The sequence below is a fragment of the Mesoplodon densirostris genome, chromosome 14 (assembly GCF_025265405.1).
Source record: "Mesoplodon densirostris isolate mMesDen1 chromosome 14, mMesDen1 primary haplotype, whole genome shotgun sequence".
Lineage (NCBI taxonomy): Eukaryota > Metazoa > Chordata > Mammalia > Artiodactyla > Ziphiidae > Mesoplodon > Mesoplodon densirostris.
Window position 1 is genome coordinate 76,958,199 of NC_082674.1, and position 12,192 is coordinate 76,970,390.

At 47.6% G+C, this 12,192-nt stretch overlaps 1 long non-coding RNA gene across 1 annotated transcript in view; it reads right to left on the reverse strand.

The window, feature by feature from the left end:
* Positions 1-2,385: 2,385 nt before the first annotated feature.
* LOC132501991 (uncharacterized) overlaps positions 2,386-12,192 on the reverse strand; it is an 81,253-nt gene continuing 71,446 nt past the window's right edge. The window contains exon 3 of the long non-coding RNA XR_009534374.1: positions 2,386-3,594. This is a non-coding gene — a long non-coding RNA (uncharacterized LOC132501991). The remainder of the gene's footprint in view (positions 3,595-12,192) is intronic.

A 12,192-nucleotide genomic window follows, 5' to 3' on the forward strand; every position in this document is an offset into this window, starting at 1 on the left:
TTCTACAGAACTAAAATCCCCAACAAAGGAACATATTAAGTACTTGATGAAGCATTATTCATTCGTTGAGAATCAGAGAAGCGCATCAGGAGACCACCTGAGCCCAGATTAAAGGAATGCAGGCCCTGCACACATCACGATCCTTATCAGCAAACCACCCTTGAACCATTGCTATAAAACTCCTCACCAAATCCCTCCTGGGTTGCAGCACACAGTTTTTCAGGGCATGAGCCTCCTGTGACCCCCTTTGCCTGGCAAAGAAATAAAGCTATACTTTTCTACTTCACCCAAAACTCTGTCTCCGAGATTCAATTCAGCACCAGTGCACAGAGGCTGAGTTTTTGGCATCAGGGATACATGTGCCATGCTCAGATGAGCCAACGGTGAAACCTTCTCCCACTTTTGAGATCTTTTATGGCCAACTTTCCTTCTCCTCCTGAGGATTTTTAAAACCTGTCTTGCCACAAAAAGCAAAGAGCCTCAGGTCCTTCAGAAAAATACACAAAATGGAAAATCCACTCACAGATCATGAAAAGTTAACGACAGGTCTTGGAACATGAAGTGGAAATGTTAAGATGTGACATAGATATTTCCATGGGAGAGTAAGAAAAACTGCCTCTTCATTTAGGGTTCATGTCACCCTTGAATGTGAAGACCAGCCCCCTCTGAAATGACGTGGCATTACATCTTTTCCTCATGTAAACATTCCAGGAGGAGGACTCCAGTTCCCCCGAAGGAGCAATGTAGCAAAACGAACAACAGTAGGTGGGGTCAGAGGCCAAGGGTGAGAACCCCTGCTCTACCCCTCACTCTTGGGGCCCCTTGGGTGAGTCCCTTGCCTCTTTGGGCTGCAATTTTCTCATCGACATAATGGAGAGGATCTCATCTAGAAAATTCCACAAGTCATGTGAAAAACAACTCTGTCAACAAAAAGATACGGAATTGTTGGTGTGCTTCCTTGTTTGACACCTCAGGGCCTTTGCTGCTCCTTTGTCCACACAGCCTCACGTCTGGCTCCCTCACAACCTTCCGGTCGTGAAGATCTTCCCCATATGCTGTGATATTGATCAAGTCTACCAAATTTTGTTCTTTTTTTAAAAAATAAAAGTTTAGGGCTTTAAAATTATAAAACTTCAGGACACCCCAGGTGGTGCAGTGGTTAAGAATCAGCCTGCCAATGCAGGAGACACGGATTCGAGCCCTGGTCCAGGAAGATCCCGCATGTCGCAGAGCAACTAATCAGTGCACCATAACTACTGAGCCTGTGCTCTACAGCCTGCGAGCCACAACTACTGAGCCCACGTGCCGACAACTGCTGAAGACTGTGCGACTAGAGCCCGTGTTATGCAACAAGAGAAGCCACCAAAATGAGAAGCCCGCGCACCGCAACGAAGAGTAGCCCCTGCTCGCCGCAACTAGAGAAAGCCCACGTGCAGAAAAGAACACCCAGTGCAGCCAAAAAATAATAATAAATAAATAAAACTGTAAGATTTTATAAGTTGGATGAAGGTGATCAAAAGGTACAAACTTTCAGTTTGAAGAAAAATAAGTACTGGGGTGTCATGTACAACAGGGTTAATATAATGAACACTGTTGCATGTTTCCTACGAACGTTGTTAAGGGAGCGAATCCTGAGTTCTTCGCACAGGAAAATAAGATTTTTCTTTTTCTTTTATTTTGTAGTATGAGATGATGTATGTTCACTATGTGTATGGTGGTCACTATTTCCTGATATATGTTAGGTTAAATCATGATGCTGGACGCCGGAAACGTACGCAGTGCTATATGTCAGTTATGCCTCAGTAAAACTGGAAGAGAAAAAAAAGTTTTATAAATTTTGTATGGTTAAACCCAACTTTCAGATAGAAATGTGTCTTGAGGTTTACAGTTTTCTAAAACGGAGTCTGAGGAACGTTTGACTTCAGAGTTAGCACATGAGCCCAGAGGTTCCACAGGCAGGGCTGAGGGAAGAACAGAGTTAGAAGCTACGTGTGTTTGCTGCCCTGACACACGTCCACATGGGGAAGGCCTGTCCTGTGAGAGCCCCTGCCGGCGGCGTGGACTCTATCTTCAGACAGGTCTAGTTACCTCAGAAAACCTAACCTGATGTGCAGTTTAACAAAATTGTCAAAACCTGCCAACACTGCTCCTACCACCTGTTGTGGGGCTTGTGGTGAGCAGAACTCCTCATTTTTTTTCTTTAAATTTTTTATTCTTATGCAATTTTTAAAGGTGACTTTCCATTTACAGTTATTACAAAATATTGGCTATATTCCCCATGTTGTACAATATATCCCTGAGCCTATCTTACACCCTACGGTTTGTACCTCCCGCTCTCCCACCCCTACCTGGCCCCTCCCTCCTTCCCCCACCCCCCTGGTAACCACTAATTTGTTCCCTATATCTGTGAGTCTGCTTCGTTTTTGTCATATTCACTAGTTTTTTGTATTTTTTAGTGTCCATATATAAGTGATAACATACAGTATTTATCTTTCTCTGACTTACTTCACTTAGCATGATGCCCTCCAAGTCCAGAGCCTCATATTTAAAGGCACTTCCGAGGTGATCTGGAAAACCAGTGCAGGAAACTGGAAAGAATGCATTCCTAGAATGCTGTGTGACTGCTGGGACACCAGATACAGAGGACACCAGAGCCAAGAGGGACACCAGATACAGAGGAGCTGACGACAGGAGAGTCTTGCGAAGTGCAGAGTTGGGGGGGCCAGTAGAAGCGGGGTAGGGCTCTGCACCTAGCTGTCGGAGAGGAAGCTTCTGTAAGTCCATCGGGACTCTGCAGGTTTCTCTTGCTGAGCCCGTGTCAGGATTTCAGTCCTGACAGAGCCCCCCACCAAGTCTGCCCTCTCCTCTATGGGCCCAGCTCCTCCCTGAGCTCAGTGCCTTGGCAGGAGCTTCCTTCATTTTCCATCCCGACTTTCTCTCACTCAGTTTCCCCTCTTGCATTTCCATTTCCCCTTTTCAGTGTAATGTGTCCTTTTCCTCCCTCCCCGCTCCCCCACTCCAGCGATGCTAATCCAAGAAATGCATCCAGAATGGGGGTCAACCCACAGTGGCAGCTGCAGACGGCCTGAGAAACCCAGGCCCTGGTGGAGAATTCCCCTACACTGGGCCACGCCAGGAAGTTCATCTCTCTTAGTCTCCTCACCTGCAAAGGTTTAATAATGCCACCTCGCAGGCTATGTTGGTCACACCAAGAAAGAAGACTCAGAGTTTTTTCGTTTTTTGTTTTTTAAAATTAATTAATTAATTAGTTTTTGGCTGCGTTGGGTCTTCATTGTTGCGCACGGGCTTTCTCTAGTTGCGGTGAGCGGGGGCTACTCTTCGTTGCGGTGCACGGGCTTCTCACTGCGGTGGCCTCTCTTGTTGTGGAGCACGGGCTCTAGGCGCACACGGGCTTCTGTAGTTGCAGGCTCAGTAGTCGTGGCGCATGGGCTTAGCTGCTCTGCGACATGTGGGATCTTCCTGGACTAGGGCTCGAACCCGTGTCCCCTGCATTGGCAGGCAGATTCTTAACCACTGTGCCACCAGGGATGTCCTCAGGCTTAAAATAATCCTTAAAGTGCTCTCCATATGAATCTGAGGGATAGTGAATAAAATGTTAAAATAACCTTTCCCCCTTCCCTGTCCCGCCTGTGATGGCGCATTTATCCTTGAGAATAAGCCAAGGTGCTTCCGGGTAAGTCAAGCATCAAGGAGTACCTTGAAGTACTTAAATAATGCATGTTATTCTTCTAGCATTTTTTGTGACTCTATTTCTAAAACGACATACTTCTGTTCTTTAGAAAAAGCACTCAAGGATCAGAGGTAAGTGTTTTTCTCCGGACCCAGGTCCAATTAAGAGGCTGGCCAATGGCGCGCCTCTACCTGATGTTACGTGTTATGCAAATGAGCCCCGCCCACCCAGTGTGCCCCCCCCCCAGCTCCGCCCACCAGTCCTGGACCTTTCACAAGGACATTCAGAGCTGTCAGAATTCTCCCATCTGCCTTTTAAATCCTTTTCTTTCTTTACCCTGTTTGCCTCTTGCTGCCAACTGGCATCTCTTGTTTCTCTCCCAGCCTCAAACTGCCCTCCCACCCCGGGGGGCTGAGTCCTAGATTCTTAGCCCTGAGCACAGACTGGCTGGAGAGAAAGGCCCCGGTTGTGTTGGTATAAAACGCCTCCCACTTTGTGGCTGGGTGTGTCCTCCAGATTTATTTTAGAATAGTCATTTTCGATTTCTTTAGGGAATGGTGCTTACCAGCATGACCAGTTTATTGGAAGGATCCAATAATGAAAGCAGTGGGTGGTCTTTCAGATTTGGGTTATACTATAATCATATTATAATAGGAGGCAGGACAGTTTAGCGGCTCAAAGTTTGGTCTGCGTGGTTTGAATCTCAGTTTTGCCATGATGAGCTCAGTGTGGTTTTGACCTTTTTAAATGACTTTATGTAAGGAGGGGGGGGAGGAACAGAGGCATGCGTCTCTGCTGAATCCTGTCCAGCCCTCACGTCAGGGCCTGCCACAGATTAGGGAGACCTTGAGGACACCAGCTCCTCCCAGGGGAAAGTGGGAGCGGGGGAGGTGATGCTCTGCTCGTTGGAAAGCAGGGGGGCTTGGGGAGAGATGGAGCTTTTGTCCTACCACATATACAGTACAAAGTGGGTTATTTTGGAGGCGATGCAGTGCTTGAGGGTGTTTTGTAACATTCAGACCACTCTGAGTTGAGTAATTCTTATCTGTAAAACAGAAATCACGATAGTAGCTACTGGATAGGTTACTGCGGTGACTCAAAGAAGCAAAGCCCAGAAAGTGCTGCAGAGAAGGCCCAGGACAGGATGAGTAGTCAACCTCACCACAGGGGCTCTTGTCATCTGGGAGAGCATTTCCAAAATGATTTTCCCATTTCTTTTTTATCAAAGGATGTCCTAATAGCCACCAGGCACAGTGCCTTAGGGTTAGGGTCTCTGGGTTCTGGGTTTACAGTGCAGTCTTCTTAGCTGGCTCTTCCTGGCCTTCTTTAGAGAGGCCTCAGAATGGTGCTGAAGGATGGATATCAGAGAGGCCTTTCATACCCATGGACACCCATGGGTCTCGGGGCAGTGAGGAGACAGCACCTTCTGCTCCCTGTTGGGGAGTAGACCAAGGTTACACTTTCCCAGAGTTCATGGTCACACCGTAAGAACCTATATACCATCCTCCAAAGAGGTCTTTACACCACAACAAAAAGAGGCAAACTCTTGTCAGACCTTGGAGGCTACCTGCAATAACATTCCCTGAACATTTAACAGTCTCCCGTCAACGTGAGAATTATCTTTAATTTAGGAGGAACCCTGGGTTGAATAGGGCTCTCCCTCTTTCACTGGATAGGACACTGCTGTGAGGGTCAGCATCAAGCTGTCACATGTGGGCGTGGCACCAGCACACAGAATATGCCACATGCTCGTCCCACCAAAAACCTAAGAGAAGCCTTGGTTGGGTATGAAGACCATGGTCTTATACACTGAAGCACAGGAGGCATCTTGTCTTTGGGGTCTTTTCATTGAGATGTGTCATTATTACTTCACTGATAGGCCTAGCATTTGAGGAGGAAAACATTCTTCTATCCCTCAGGGCAAACCTGTTCAAGAAGGTCTCCTTGGAAGTGAGTGGTGGAGCAGGGTGTCCTCTCTGGGGAGCCAGCTGTGCTGTGGGGGGAGAGTGCAGCACTTGGAATCATGAGGTTTGGGGCACTCTTTGAAGTTAGTTGTGACTTGTGACTTACTGGGGCCAATGAAATGGCAGTTGAGGTAACAAGTGCCTCTTCTGTGAAGAGGCCCGTAAGCCCAGGGCTTGATATACCACGTCCCCTTCTCCGTGTCACAGAGACCAATGGCAAACCTAGAAGGGAGTTTTTATCACCCTGCACCCCTCAGTGAGGGTGATGCCCAGCAGAGCCTTGCTGGTCCAAGGCAGGCATGCAGTACGTGCAACAGATACACCTGTGCTGGTGCAGACACTGAGTTTGGGGTTTATTTATCACCACAGCATAACCAGCCTATCCAAATGGATATCATTGACATCCAACCATACACCCTACTGGCCACATTGGACACATGTCCAGGGAAGCCTCATGAATTTGGGAGCCAGGGGTCCTATCACATTTGACAGATAAGGAAACCGAGGCTCTACGAGGTAAAGTCACATAGCTGACTCTGAAACGGGCACCTTAACCACCCACTACCCCGTAGACTGGGTGGCTTGTAAACAACAGACATTTATTTCTCACAGTTCTGGAGGCTGGAAGTCCAAGATCAGGGTGCCAGCATGGTCAGGTTCCAGTGAGGGCCCTCTTCTGGGTTGCAGACTGCTGTATTTTTTTCTTTTTCTTTTTCTTTTTTTAAAAATTTTATTGGAGTATAGTTGATTTGCGATGTTGCGTTAATTTCAGGTGTACAGTATAGTGATTCAGTTATCCATATATATATATATATTGATATTTTTTCAAATTCTTTTCCCATATAGGTTATTACAGAATATTGAGTAGAGTTTCTGCTATACAGTAGGTCCTTGTTGATTATCTATTTTATATATAGTAGTGTATGTATGTTAATCCCAAGCTCTTACATTATCCCTCCCCAGTATATTTTCCCTTTGGTAACCATAAGTTTGTTTTCGAAAGCTGTGAGTCTGTTTCTGTTTTGTAAATAAGTTCATTTACATCATTTAAAAAAAAATTAGATTCCACATATGAGTGATACCATATGATATTTGTCTTTTGCCGACTTACTTCACTTAGTATGATAATCTCTAGGTCCATCCATATTGCTGTAAATGGCATTATTTTGTTCTTTTTTATGGGTGAGCAATATTCCATTATATATATGTACCACATCTTCTTTATCCATTCCTCTGCTGCTGGACATTTAGGTTGCTTCTACACCTTGGTTATTGTAAATAGTGCTGCAATGAACATTGGGGTATCTTTTCGACTTAGGGTTTTCTCCAGATATATGCCCAGGAGAGGGATCAGACTGCTTATTATATTCTCACATGGCAGAAAGAGGGCAAGGGGACCCTCTGGGGTCTCTCTTTTAAGGGCACTAATCCTATTCATAAGGGTTCTGCCCTTAAGACCAAATTACTCCCCAGAAGCCCCATCTCCTTATACCATCACATTGGAAGTTAGCATTTCAACATGAATTTGGCTGGGATGGGGGAGAAAGGACACACACACACACACACACACACACACACACACACACACACACATCTAGTCCACAAACAGGGAAAAACTGTAGGCCCAACGGGGACCATGGTGGAGAAGAAAATAGGGCAGCTGCTCTTCTGCTGAGCATCCTTGGGTGGGAAGGTGACCCAGATCGTCCCATTTTCTAACAGAAGTTTAAAAATACAGATTTGTTTTTATGTGCTGATTTTTAAATCTTGACAAGTAATTAAAAAACTTAAAACACAAGTGTGCCAAGCAAAACACATCTTCAGACTGAACGTGGCCCCCAAGCCTCCAGTCTGTGACCTCTGCAAAGGTCTAGAATCATCTTGCTGCTCCAAGTCATGTTACTGGGGGCAGAAACTCCTTGTCTAAACAAGGAGTACATCTGGAATCATTGTCGCCCACCTGACATGTGGGTGGAGTTGGCTGCCATCTGGACCACGGCATTTCAGAACCCACCACCTGCTGCATGGGGTGTGACAGTCCATAACCAGGGACAGAGTTCTTGTCTTTGAGTTTTGTCTCCTGGTTAAAAATAGATCAGCCTTGACTGCCTTCTCAATGACTCTTCCCTTGGTAAAAAGCAGTAAGTCTGAAGATAAGGCCCTGAAGTTGGGCCCGTGGTGGGTTTGGTAGTGAGTTGGCTTCCTGGGGTGGGACAAAGTGGGGAGGAAAGAGAAGGCAGGGGGTGGGCATATCTGGAGGCTACCTTGATCTATTTCATGGTTTCCATTCTGGCCCATGTGGGACCCAAATTTGGCCTCCAACGTACGATCTTCAATTCCCAGCAGCGCCTGAGAAAGGTCATTGACCATGAGGTGACCTTCGGCTGGGCCAAAGGAACAGTTGCTATAGAAACCCTCAAACTCATTTCTCTCAAAAGCACCCTGAATTTCCACCTGTGGCTATTTGTAAAAAAAGATGAGTTTCCTTCCCCTACCCCGACCTGTTCAACTTCTTACTAATATCAAGCAAGTTCTGGGAGAAGACACTCTTATACACATTCTGAGACTGAACATACATAAGGATAATGGCCAGTGCATGGATAAGATAGAACTCGGACCCACCATGTGCAGCACCCAGCCCGGGAAGTCAAACAACTCCATAGCAATTGGCCTCAAACTGCCAGGACTTGATTAATAACTGAGAGTTTCCCTAGCTGTTGTCCCCACTTCCAACTAGGGACCAACAAGAGAAAGACAGATGTGCATCCCTAACCCATCCCACAAGGATGCCCCACCTACAGCTAGTTGCCGCCTGCAGCTTCCCCTACTGACAGCCTCCAAGCAGGGCGCACCTGAAACCCTCCCTCTTTTCCCCCATGAATCTTCCCCTCCCCTGTCCCCAGCCCAAGCCCTGCCTGCCTCAGCGATGCCAAATGCAAGTGATGGTGTCTGACGCCCTGGCTAGGACAAGCCCCCACTAAACAGCCTTTGCTTGTTCTCAGGCGGTTTTTGTCCATTTCCACAGCTCATGCACACTCACACGCACAGTTTGGTTGGCAGTCGGGGTCACCCCCAGGCTCACACTAACTCCACAGACCTGACTCGGAAGAGACAGTTCGGACAGAATTGATGGACCAGCCCGTCCCAGATGAAGGGCAAAGGGGCCCAAGAGATGTTTGAAAGCGTCGTGTTGTGACCAAAACTTTATTAACCTGGAGACAATGGGGCAACTGTCCAGGGGCAGACAAAGCAAAATGCTGGAGTCTGGGACAAGCAGAGCTGCCTGGATGGCCTGGGCACAGATTTCTGCAGGTCGAAGCTGGCAGTGGAAAGGGCAGCCACTGACCATGAACGGGCTGGGCCACAAGGGCCGGCAGCCCTGTCACCTCCTCGTTGGAGAAAGTCACAAAGATTCTTAGCAGCCCAGAGGCAACTCATTCTCTGAGCCTCTGAAAATGAACCAACTTTCCACCTTTATCAAGTCACCAGACCTACATTAAACTCGACTAAAAGAGTAGGTCTCGGGAAGGAGACAGCATTTTGTCATATAAGAACAGAATGAGGGCTTCCCTGGTGGCGCAGTGGTTGAGAGTCCGCCTGCTGATGCAGGGGACAAGGGTTCGTGCCCCGGTCCGGGAGGATCCCACATGCCGCGGAGCGGCTGGGCCCGTGAGCCATGGCCGCTGAGCCTGCATGTCCGGAGCCTGTGCTCCGCCACGGGAGAGGCCACAACAGTGAGAGGCCCGCGTACCTCAAAACAAATAAACAAACAAACAAACAAAGAACAGAATGACATCAGGGACGGACAGCTTTAAATATATCAGACCTGTATTTTGCTGGGAGAAGCAGTGGGAAATTAAAGTAGAAATATATATATATATATATATATATATATTTTTTTTTTTTTTTTTTTTTTTTTTTTTTTCTCCTTTGGCCGCGCATATGCGGTATCTTAGTTCCCTGACCAGGGGTCAAACCTGCGCCCTCTGCAGTGGAAGCACGGAATCTTAACCACTTGACCACCAGGGAAGTCCCTAGAAATTTATGATCTTAAATGAAAAGAAGAATTGGGATCATTTGGAGGTGTATTCCTGGCTCGCTCGCTCTCTCACCAGTTTCTGATATTTTAAAGCCTCAAGAGAAGAATTAAGAGTTTTTCTCCAGACACGATGCTGCAAAGAGCCGCATTTAGAAGTGCTGCCTGGAGCTTGGGAGATCAGGAGGGAGGGTGAGGGCGTAGTCGGTTGCAGCCTCCCTGACCCCAGCACAGGGCCCCGTGAACGGGAAGAGAAGGCGCGAAAACATCTTCATTCTTCTTTAAGAACGGCTGCCAAGGACCTAAACCGAGGTCTCCATTCCACGCCTGTTAATTAGGCGGACTTTGTGGAATCTGCCAGAAGTCTGGAGAGCAGCTCGCCTGGCTCCACTGCCTCTGTGTTGTCACGTGACACAGCAGTTACTGTGGAGATTATCAGTTGTGAGTGCGCTGTCCATAAGTTGAACTTGCATCTGACAAGTCAAATTTGTCAGTTTGGGAAAGAGTAAAGATGCTTCCTTTTTTTTTTTTTCTCTTGAAGAGATTTCCTTGACTCCTCCCCCTTCCCCTTTCCCCTTTCCAGCCGGGGTAGGCTTTTCCCACACTGTGGTCCGGAGCTGAAGAAAGGTTGTTTTATTCTCTCCTGTGATCTGTAGAGTCTGCAAAAAAGCTCAGAAGCTGGCACCGGTGGCCCTCTGTGATGATTTAGGGATAAAGTCAAACAAGTCCTGTGATTCAACTGCAGACCACGGGGCACCAACCACCTGATTCATCTCTACTGTGATGGGAACGGTACGCCAGTGGCTGGGTTTTCTCTCCAACGAGTATATTTCATTTCCTTCATTGGCATGAACTTCCCCCAACATACTACTGTTCATGCGTGTGCACATGTGTACGTGCATGAGTGCATGTGTATTTGCACTGCCGCTCTCTGTCTCTCTGCAGGTAATGACTTTCATGGACTGGCTTTAACAGATTAAAGGTGAAACAGCCATTTAATAAAAGCCACCCCACCAAGTCGACTGACTGGGAGAGGCTGGGATGGAGCCAGGCCAAGAAGGCAGCAAGACAGGCAGCAAGTCTGGCCCGCTGAGGCCATCACACGTCTTTGACAGGGGGTTGGGAAAGAGGCTCCCCACATCCAATGAACCTGCCTCTCTTGGGCCCAAACACCTTTGTTTTACCTTGTTCTCCTTTGGTTCAGCTCCTAACCAGGGCCTAAGGTTATTGGAGCCCTGAGCCAGTCTCTCATCTATCACGTATACAACCTTACATTCAAAGGGCCCCCAAATTTGAGCGCCATAACTTGGAGTATTGGTGCCACCGGCCTTGGTCAGATAGATGCCCCCTCCACTTGGGAGCCTTCTTAACCTCTCAGATGAACCCAGGTCTGAACCGGGAAGGTGGGTTCCAGAGTCTCATCCAGCCAGGGGTGGGTCTGAATGCAAGTGTTCCCCCTCCCCTGTTAATTAGAGTGCCAATAGATCCCCCCTTTCATCAGTAAGAGAAAAGTTTCCAACAGATATAGACATTTTTCCCCAGACAATTCAGCGGCAAGATCCTTAAAGACCAAACCAAAAGCAATTCCTCAAGAAGTAGCAGCAGGGGAACCAAGAATCACAATGTGATTCCGTAATCCTTGAGATAGACCAACTTCATTTGCGCTCAGCCAACCACTTATCTATACCTGAGGCTTTCATTCTGTTACCTGTGTGAGTTATCTTTTTATTCTTACATTAACACCAGTAACCTTCACTTTTCCCCTCACTTAAATGAAAAATCACCCTTGGGATTTTTATCTGGTTGAGGACAGGAGTCTTGCCTCAGACTTTGATCTGGGAAATGTTAAGGAAACAAAACCAAAGCAAAACAATAAGAAAAGCCATTCAATTATAAGCATCTGTCTTTTTCTTTTCTTTCTTTCTTTTTTTTTTTTTTTCCTTTTTAACAGCTAAGGTGGGAGACTAGGGTCCTTTTGTTCAGCAAAGAATCTTAGTGCCTTTGGGAATATGAACAGCAAGGTCTGGAGCCCAGAGGGACCTGGGAATAAAGATCATCTGCTCTGTGTGGAAAAGGATCAGAACTTAGCACTGCGGGTGGGAGTGGAGGGGAGAGAAGTAGGGATGGAGGGGCGGAGGGGTGGAGGCTGGAGGGGCAGAGGCTGGAGGGGCGGAGGCCAGTGGTCCACAGCACAGCTGGAGGCTGATGCCTGAGGGAAGACGACCAGGGATGGAGTGGAAGTGACCACTTTTTCTTGTGCCTCTTCCTGTAACTCACCCAGCACCTCTGGCCACAAGGGAGGACCCCAACTGAGGACACTGTTGCCTCGTTCTCCTGGCGACAGGACCTGGCGTGAGAGGGGAGAACAGAACACCTGGGCCCGGGAGGTTTAGCGGGAATCTGCCTTGTGCAGCCACCTGCGGGGCCAGGGGTGGGCACTGGTCACCCCGCCTGCCGCAGACTCTGGAGTGGTGGTCCATGGAGTCCACTGGCTCCCATGC